General features: G+C 45.7%; 2 non-coding genes across 2 annotated transcripts; one reads left to right on the top strand and one right to left on the bottom strand.

Moving 5' to 3' along the window:
- Positions 1 to 9,574: 9,574 nt before the first annotated feature.
- TRNAE-CUC (transfer RNA glutamic acid (anticodon CUC)) lies at positions 9,575 to 9,646 on the top strand. The gene has a single exon. It is a non-coding gene; the product is annotated as a tRNA-Glu (tRNA).
- Positions 9,647 to 10,028: 382 nt separating this feature from the next.
- Positions 10,029 to 10,100, bottom strand: TRNAG-UCC (transfer RNA glycine (anticodon UCC)). Its single transcript has one exon. It is a non-coding gene; the product is annotated as a tRNA-Gly (tRNA).
- Between the last annotated feature and the right edge of the window lie 377 nt (positions 10,101 to 10,477).

Raw genomic sequence — 10,477 nt, 5'->3', positions numbered from 1 at the left:
GACTGTAGGTCATGATACAGGAAGGAGTTGACCAGCTGACCTCATTAGCACACACCCTGCATCATCCACCTGGTGTGTACTAATGAAGTAAAAAGCAAGGTCCCTAAAGACAAGGATGAGCGAGTTTGGGGTGGAGGAACTTGACTGACCGGCACAGAGTCCTGTCCTCAACATGAAAGAACACCTTTGGGTTGAATTAGAGCGGAGACTGCAAATCAGGCCTTCTTGTCCAACACCAGTGCCTGACCTCACAAATGCTCTTCTGGAAGAATGGTCAAACATTCCCATAGACACACTCCTAAACCTTGTGAACAGCTTTCCCAGAAGAGTTGAAGCTGTTATAGCTGCAAAGGGTGGGCCAACTCAATATTGAACCCTACGGACTAAGACTGGGGTGCCATTAAAGTCCATGTGCGTGTAAAGGCAGGTGTCCCAATACTTTTGACAATATAGTGTATGTGCCTGCTGTACAGCGTGGTCAGTTTTCTAGCTGTGCTGGGAACTCAGCCTGCTCTCCTTCAATAATCAGACATGTCCCCACCCCCTCGCACAGACATTTACTGGGAAGACTAGTGTGCTGCTATTTCCCCTCTCCCATCTCTCTGAGCTCCTTATGCAGCTGAGACCAGAGGGTATATGATCACTTCTAAAAAAAAAAGGGGAAAAATTGTGTTTATAATGTTTTTTTATATCTATACACAAATATTTTCCCTTTAACTTATATTTTAAACTGAAGAGCTTGTTTTACAAGGTGAGGGTTCACAAATACTTTAAAGCTGCAAAAACGAAAGTGCCTGGATTCACCCAGTCTTTATAAATTCTTTATAAATGAAATGCAGAGAGTTTGCTTCTTCTAAAGCCTGGTACATACTATTCGTTTTTTTTTTGGGTCGAACGAGGAAAAACAGTCAGCTCCGGTCTGAGCCGCTGTACTAAAGATCCGATGTTAGTACATCGATCTCTCCCACTGAGCTGTTGTGTTCTGACTGCTCCGATCAGCGCTCTTAACCATTGGCTAAGAGTCGGTCCACTGCTAGTTTTCCAGCATGCATGTCCGACAGAAAAAGAAGCTTCCGGCTAGCACACACATGCTGGTGTTTATTGAAGCGGTCGGCGTCGGCCGGAATTCACCCATGTGTACAGGGCTTAACTCAACACATCTCCTTAGGACATTCTAATTGAGAATAAGGGCTAATTTCACCTGTGCAAAAAAATGATTAAGCACACCCACAATCATTTTAAACAATGTGCATTTATTTACATTTTGCATTGGAGCCTGCAAAACATTGCAACCACAATTCTTGGTTCATGGCTCCTACAGACTCTTCCTTTAGTCCAGGCCTGTAGTAAGGTGGAAGGTAGTAGTCAATATACTACAAGGAGACTAGGAGTTGGAAAAATCAAGCCATTGCCAAGCCAGATCTGAAGGAATGCTGCAAATCATTGATGTGATTACTATATGGATCAGGGCCAGATTAACATAGGGGCTGGTGGAGCTGCAGCTCCAGGCCCCTCCCTCAATATAGGCCCATGGAAGTGGCTTGTCAATTCCTGTGTGCCTTCCTGAAGGAAGAGGAGGTCTCTGTACACACGTGGAGGAGACAAGTCAGTGCAGCCGAGTCCTGTCTCTGCCGAGACCTGACTCCTATCACAGGATCTGTTCACTCACACAGATCCTCAGTGTCTGGGGGAGGAGCGCTGATGTCCTAACCAGCAGGAGCCCGGGAGGAAGGACATCTCCCATACTGTTATGATAAGGTCAGTACATTTGTTAGGGGGATGTTGTGTAATTATTGTGCTAGGAGACAGACTGCTGCTTCCCCCATGTAATGTGCTCTCTTGTGCCCAGTGCCCACCATGTCATGTGCATTGCAGTGCCCACTATGTAAAGTGCTGTGCCCACCATGTCATGTGCATTGCAGTGCCCCCCATGTAATGTGCTGTGCCCACCATGTCATGTCATGTGCCTTGCAGTGCCCCCATGTAATGTGCTGTGCCCACCATGTCATGTGCCTTGCAGTGCCCCCATGTAATGTGCTGTGCCCACCATGTCATGTGCCTTGCAGTGCCCCCATGTAATGTGCTGTGCCCACCATGTCATGTCATGTGCATTGCAGTGCCCCGCATGTAATGTGCTGTGCCCACCATGTCATGTCATGTGCCTTGCAGTGCCCCCATGTAATGTGCTGTGCCCACCATGTCATGTGCCTTGCAGTGCCCCCATGTAATGTGCTGTGCCCACCATGTCATGTGCCTTGCAGTGCCCCCATGTAATGTGCTGTGCCCACCATGTCATGTCATGTGCCTTGCAGTGCCCCCCATGTAATGTGCTTTGCCCACCATGTCATGTCATGTGCCTTGCAGTGCCCCCCATGTAATGTGCTGTGCCCACCATGTCATGTGCCTTGCAGTGCCCCCATGTAATGTGCTGTGCCCACCATGTCATGTCATGTGCCTTGCAGTGCCCCCCATGTAATGTGCTGTGCCCACCATGTCATGTGCCTTGCAGTGCCCCCATGTAATGTGCTGTGCCCACCATGTCATGTGCCTTGCAGTGCCCCCCATGTAATGTGCTGTGCCCACCATGTCATGTGCCTTGCAGTGCCCCCATGTAATGTGCTGTGCCCACCATGTCATGTGCCTTGCAGTGCCCCCATGTAATGTGCTGTGCCCACCATGTCATGTCATGTGCCTTGCAGTGCCCCCCATGTAATGTGCTTTGCCCACCATGTCATGTCATGTGCCTTGCAGTGCCCCCCATGTAATGTGCTGTGCCCACCATGTCATGTCATGTGCCTTGCAGTGCCCCCCATGTAATGTGCTGTGTCCAGTATGTCATTTGCTGTACATTGCAGTGCCCACCATGTAATGTGCTGTGTCCAGTATGTCATTTGCTGTACATTGCAGTGCCCACCATGTAATGCGCTGTGCTGACCATGTCATGTGCTGTGCATTGCATTGCCCTTCATGTGATGTTCAGTGCCCACTATGTCATGCTGTGCCTTGCAGTGCCCACCATGTAATGTGCAGTGCCCACCATGTCATGTGATGTGCCATCCAGTGCCAACCATGTCATGTGCAATGCCCACCATGTCATGGCTGTGCCTTGCAATGCCCGCTATGTAATTTGCAGTGTCCACCATGTCATGTGCTGTGCCATACAGTGATCCCACCATGTAATGTGCAGTGCCCACCGTGTAATGTGCAGCGCCCACCATGTCATGTGCACTTCCCACCATGTCATGTGCTATGCTGTGCCCACCCTGCCATGTGTTGTGCCCAGCATGTAGTGTGTTGTGCCCACTGTGTAATGTGCTGTGCTGTTCAACAGTGCCCACCATGTCATGTGCAGTTCCTAACATGTAATGTGCAGTTGCATTTCCCACCATGAAACGTGCTATGCCATGCAGTGCCCACCATGTAATGTATTGTGCCCACCATGTAATCTTATGTGCCATTCATTGCCCACCATGTAATGCGCTGTGCCCACCACGTCATGTGCTGTGCCATGCAGTGCCCACCATGTAATGCGCTGTACCCACCATGTAATGTGCTGTGTCATGCAGTGCCCACCATGTCATGTGCAGTGCCCATCATGTAAATTGCTGTGCAGTGCTCACCATGTCATGTGCTGTGTTGTGCCCACCATGTCATGTGCTGCACCATGCAGTGCCTACCATGTAATATGCTGTACTCACCATGTAATGTGCTGTACATTGTCTACCATGGCATGTGCCGTGCAGTACCCACAATGGAATGTGGTGTGCCCACCATGTAATCTTATGTGCCATTCATTGCCCACCATGTAATGCGCTGTGCCCACCACGTCATGTGCTGTGCCATGCAGTGCCCACCATGTAATGCGCTGTACCCACCATGTAATGTGCTGTGTCATGCAGTGCCCACCATGTCATGTGCAGTGCCCATCATGTAAATTGCTGTGCAGTGCTCACCATGTCATGTGCTGTGTTGTGCCCACCATGTCATGTGCTGCACCATGCAGTGCCTACCATGTAATATGCTGTACTCACCATGTAATGTGCTGTACATTGTCTACCATGGCATGTGCCGTGCAGTACCCACAATGGAATGTGGTGTGCAGGGCTCATCATGTCATATGCAGTGTCCACCATTTAATGTGCTGTGCTCACAATGTATTGTGCTGTGCTGTGTCATGCAGTGCCCACCTTGTCATGTGCTGTGCAGTGCCCACCATGCTAAGTGCAGTACCCACTATATAATGTGTTGTGCCCACCATATAATGTTCTGTGCAGTGCCCACTTGTAATGTCCAGTGCCCACCATGTAATGTGCTCAGCTGTGCCTGCCATGTCATGTGCTGTGCCCACCATATAAGGTCCTGTGCCCACTGTGTGCATGTGCTGTGCCCACCATGCAATGTGTTGTGTTGTGCAGTACCAACCATGTCATGTGCTGTGCCCACCATATAATGTACTGTGTCTACCTTGTAATGTGCTGTATTGGGCAGTGCCAACCGCGTAATGTGCTGTGCCCACCATTAAATGTGCTGTATTCATGTATCCACCATGTAATGTGTTGTGCCAACCATGTGATGTACTGTGCTATACCCCCCCCCCCCGTGTAATGTACTATGCTGTGCCCCCCACAGACTCACCCCCTTACTCCCACCCCCCCTCTCTCTCTCATCCCCTCTCTTTCACCCTGTTCTCTCACTCACCCCCTTCACCCCCTACCACCCTCTCTCTCTTTCACCCTCTCTCTGTTCCCCTTTTTCTCTCTCTCTCTCTCTCTCTCTCTCTCTCTCTCTCTCTCTCTCACCCCCCTCTCTCTCTTTAATTTAAATTTAACAAAAAAATTGTTTGCGTTTTCATTTTATTTATTTTCATAAAAAGGCCCACCAACATCCTTAGCACCAGGCCCGTGATGCTCTTAATCTGGGCCTGATATGGATAAACCCAAAGATCACCAGATCAGGAGAGGATGAACCTGGCTGGAAGGCAATGCAAATGAGTTAGGTGTTAGTAAATTTTGTTAACTTGTGCTACACGGTCTCTGTGGCGCAATCGGTTAGCGCGTTTGGCTGTTAACCGAAAGGTTGGTGGTTCAAGCCCACCCAGGGACGTAGTGCTTTTTTCTTATGCTGCAGCAACAAACCTTTGACCTGCCTTGTGTTCTTTAACCTCATTTTTCTGTACTCCAGGCCAGTGAAAAATGTCAACAAATGAAATCAGTAACTTAGAACTGTACCTTTCTGTCGGAATAACATACAAGCTGATGAGACAAATGAGATGTCATGTAAGATATTATGAGGCATGTTTTCTGCTTATGTAATGTCATGTATTTGGCTGCATTTTTGCAGACAAACTACATGGACAAGAAAACATCCATTGTTTTAATACAGTGCCTTGAAAAAGTATTCATACCCCTTGAAATTTTCCACATTTTGTCACAGCCAAAAACGTAAATGTATTTTATTGGGATTTTATGTGATAGACCAACACAAAGCAGGACATAATTGTGAAGTGGACTGAAAACAATAAATGGTTTTCAAAATGTTTTACAAATAAATATGTGAAAAGTATATTTATATACAGCCCACCGGAGTCAATACTTTGTAGAACCTCCTTTCTCTGCAATTACAGCTGCAAGTCTTTTTGGGGATGTCTCTACCAGCTTTGCACATCTAGAGAGGGACATTTTTGCACATTCTTTTTTGTAAAATATCTCAAGTTCTGTCAGATTGGATGGAGAGCGTCTGTGAACAGCAATTTTCAAGTCTTCCCACAGATTCTCGAATGGATTTAGGTCTGGGCTTTAAATTGGCCCATTTGTGTTGATCTATCACATAAAATCCTAATAAAATACATTTATGTTTTTGGTTGTAACATGACAAAATGTGGAACATTTTAAAGGGTTAGAATACTTTTTTAAGGCACTGTAGATAACATAAATACAATGTAGTGCAGCGCTCAAACGTCGCTATAAAAAATTGTGTATATGTATATTTCTCACAGTGTATGTAAAATAATTACATTAATCTGTAAATTCAAGAGTGTAAAATTATAATCAATGTGCTAGAAATAGTTCTACAGTGCAAACAAATTCATATAATAAATAAAGTGCCAAAATTGCAAAGTATCTCATGAATATAAATATAAAAAAAAGTTCATGTAATCAAGTATCCAAATGAGGATGCTTCCAACATAAATATCACTAAAAGTGCTTTATAGTGCAGTGACGATGCTCCGAGTGTATCTACAAATGCATTAATTCCACCAACGCTATGCAATCACCAGAGCAAGTAAGGAAAATCAGCCTGATACAGTTACAGTAGATCAGACCAAAATGAGGGACAAATGAGGAGGAAAGAGGGACATTGTTCCAAATCAGGGACAGTCCCTCGAAAACCGGGACAGTTGGGAGCTATGAGAGTGCATTTGGCAGAATTCATTTTGCTATGAAAGTACCAATTTTCCCTCCTCCTGAAAGTGATAGAGAAAATCAACAACCTCTGCTCAGGGCGAATGGTATTGAAAGTTTCTTTAGAAAAGAAGAGTTACAAAGTAAAAAGTAAAATTGAAAACGTATAGCGATTACACACACAGGGGTCCTACATTACCAAGGACTTGAAGCCTTCGTCAACACAGGAGACCTTTAATCACCAATCCTGGACATCGGCCATGTAGGACCTCCCAAAACATAAGTGTTGTACATACCCACCACATTCACTTGAAGTGTTTGTAAAGGCAGAAGGTCTTTTACCTTACTACATTCTATGCAATAAGGTAAAAAAACCTTCTGCATGCCCCCCCCCCCAAATACATACCTGAGCCCAATCCAATCCAGCAATGTGCACGTGCCGATGCTCTCCCGGATCTCTTGCTACTGATTGGCTCAGATACAGCAGCAAGAGCAATTGGCTCCTGATGCTGTCAATCAGAGCCAATGACGAGGGAATGGCGGGCAGGGCTTAGCCCCGCTTTGCGTGCTTTATGGACACCCAAAGTGGCTTGCTATGGGCAGGGCCGGATTAAGAACAACATGGTCCTGGTGCTGAGGATTTTGGTGGGGCTTTTTATAAAAAATAAAAAAATAAAAATGCTATTTTTTTTGTTATAACAAATTAAATTAAATAGAGAGAGGGAAGATAAGAGAGAAAAAGGGGATGAGAGAGGGGTGAGGGATAAGGGAGGGAGGAGGAGAGAGAGAGAGGATGCGCGTGAGCATGCGTGGGAGTGACAGCAAAGCAGCCCGGCCAGGACAAGTGACCAAAGGCACAGAACCCGGAAGGAAGACCGAGTGAAGATGGAAGCCCCCGGGACCCGCCGGATTGATCACAGTGCAGCGCTGGAGGGCTCAGTCTGACAGGTAAGTGTACCCTAATGTGCTAATATGCTGTGCATACTTGTACATTATGGCATAACCTACCTCAGTGTCTCTAAAAAGTGGTAACATTAGTGAAGTTTACTACTGCTTTAATATCACAGGATCCCAGGAGCCTCTCATTGGGCTCCCTACTGACACGGTGGCCCTTGGGCAGGGCCCAAGTGCATAGTTGCCAACATTTCAAAAATATTTTCAGGGACACTTTTTTTTACCAGTGGTATATTTAGAGTAGCTGACATCCCCTATGTTCCTCTATACATCACAGTAGTAATCACAAAATTAAATGAGTACTAATAATGGGCAGAACAAATAAGAGGACTGAGAAGATTTCCTTTAGTTGAACTAACAAAAGTGTGCCCATTCTAGAGCTGGTAACATTGAGGATATTCAATATAATTTTAAAGAACTGTTTTGTGGGTAAGAGGCATAGGGGAGGAGTATGGATAGTATAAAAGTGGGAAGTTTGTGCAGGTGAGGGAGAGGAATTTGGAGGTATAACAGTGGGCACTATGTACAGGAGAGGAGTGTGGAGTGTATGGCAGTGAGCACTATGTGCAGGAGAGGAGTGTGTGGGGGGGGGGGGGGGTATGACAGTGGGCAGTATGCACAGCAGAGAAGTGTGGAGGGTTGACAGTGGGCACTATGTACAGGAGAGGAGAGTGGAGGGTATGCTAGTAGGCAGTATGTACAGGAGAGGAGTGTGAAGGGTATGATGGGGGCAGTATGTACAGGAAATGAGTGTGGCGTGTATGATAGGGACAGTATGGACAGGAGAGGAGTGTGGAGAGTATAACAGTGGGTAGTATGTACAGGAGGTGAATGTGGAGGGTATGATGGGGGCAGTATGTACAGGAGAGGAGTGTGGAGGGTATGACAGTGGGCAGTATGTACAGGAGAGGGGTGTGGAGGGTATGACAGTGGGCAGTATGTACAGGAGAGGGGTGTGGAGGGTATGACAGTGGGCAGTATGCACAGGAGAGGAATGTGGAGGGAATTTTGATCAGTGGTGGGGTTGGTCTTCAGCTACCTACCCCCCAAATTTGAGGATTCTGTGACCCCTGGTCGTCAAGCCACGACCCAAGAAATCAATAGTTTTTTATTTTATTTTATTTATTTTTGGGGGGCAAATGGACCTATCTTAAGGTAAGGGGCCTGGAGCTGCAGCTCCAATAGCCCCTATGTTAATCCGGCCCTGGCTATGGGGGGCACTCGGTAGGGGGGTGGAGCCAGAACCACCAACGGTGGACTCAAAAAGAGGAGAATCGAGGCTGCTTTGTGCAAAACCATTGCACAAAGCAGGTAAGTATAAGGCCCCTTTCACACGAGGCGGGCTCCGTTTCTAAGGAGCCTGCCTCGATCCGCCGGCTCAGCGGGAGATCTGTCCGTTGATCTCCGCTGAGCCGGCGGATGACAGGTCCCTCTCTGCTCACTGAGCGGGGAGGGGCTTGTCAGGCGCCGCTGCCGCCTATGGAGGGATTGGACGAAAACGGACAGCGTGTCCGTTTTCGTCAGATCTCCCCCGATCCGATCCGCCAGCGACGGACCTGGACGTAGGGCCATCCGTCTGCTCTTCAGTGGATCGGACCGGGTCGGATGTCAGCGGACATGTCTCCGCTGACATCTGACGCTCCATAGACTAACATGGATCGTGTGAAAGGGGCCTTACACATTTTTTATTTTAAGGGGAAAAAAAGGCTTTACAGACACTTTAAAGCAGTAGTAATGTTTAGGAAAAAATTGCATACTAGCGCATAATGAAAGACATACGAGTATGTCGCTTTGCCTACGCTGGCTGCCCATTCACAATACATTGTGGGCGGGAAGGAAGTGGTTAAAAAGACCGCCTGGCACCAGAATCTGTGTGTGTGCACGTGGGCAGTGTGGCGCGTGCCTGTGCATTTTCCCTTAAATCCACTAATAAATTTATGCTCGCAAATATAAGCATGAGTGCATCTAATCTTATGAGTATGTGCATGCTGTGATGGGTGAAGATTGGTACACAGGTGGTTAAAAAGCTAATACACAAACATAAATACTAATAAACTTTTTATTTTGAAGCAATTAAAACATTTTCATGGGTTCACCATATTACTTTTGCCACATAAAAACTAGACATAAGAGAACTAATCTGAAAATTGGAAATCAGAACTCCCAGGAAACATCTATGTCTTATGCAAAATTTCTCAGACTCAAAATGCAGACAAGGATCCCTGGTGGTCTAGTGGTTAGGATTCGGCGCTCTCACCGCCGCGGCCCGGGTTCGATTCCCGGTCAGGGAAGCAAGGATTTTGATTTTTTTCCATTTAAAACCTTTTAACCTAAAATCCAGTTTAATTCTTATTCAGACATTATTAAGTCCTCACGGTAATTTAAAAAAAGAAATCAGCATTATTTATAATGTGTAAAGCAGAATTAGTGTAAAATATTAACCATTTCCTAAACTACCAGTGCAAGACATGCTAGTGTGTCAATGGCAAAGGAACACATGTAAAAGTATAGTTCTATTTTTTTTTTATGAATATTGTTTCAGTTGTATTAATTCCAGATTATTTGATAGATTGTATGATTGTAAGATTTGATATATCGTAAGATTGATACCTATTTCAAATATTATGTAGAAATGTGATTAGTCCTAATTTAGGAGGAGAAAAAAAAGACATCTGCGTTGGCCGGGAATCGAACCCGGGTCAACTGCTTGGAAGGCAGCTATGCTCACCACTATACCACCAACGCTTGCTGATATGTTCTCCAAAAGAGCTGTATAGTAAGGATCCCTACCATGATGTGCACTGCTGATTATAGCTTTGCTATTTGAGATATTTATTTACACAATTTGCTAAACATAGGGACGTACTAAACTGCATATTGGGATGATGGGATGATTGGATTATTGGCTGCAATACTGAGAACTCTCACTAGATGTCAGTGTACCATATACACATATATATGGTAATGACTCTGTTGTTTCTCAAAATATGTTATTCTTTACTGCAGTGCTTGATACAATGTTGCAAGAAGCAGTTGCTATAGTTTAACTCTTCACTTGCTGATATATATGCAGCTGTAAAACAGGATACAGAAGTAATATAAAAATTACATTTGACCTGTTT

The sequence above is a fragment of the Aquarana catesbeiana genome, linkage group LG09 (assembly GCF_042186555.1).
Source record: "Aquarana catesbeiana isolate 2022-GZ linkage group LG09, ASM4218655v1, whole genome shotgun sequence".
Taxonomy (NCBI): Eukaryota; Metazoa; Chordata; class Amphibia; order Anura; family Ranidae; genus Aquarana; species Aquarana catesbeiana.
This window is presented reverse-complemented; position numbering and strand designations above follow the sequence as displayed.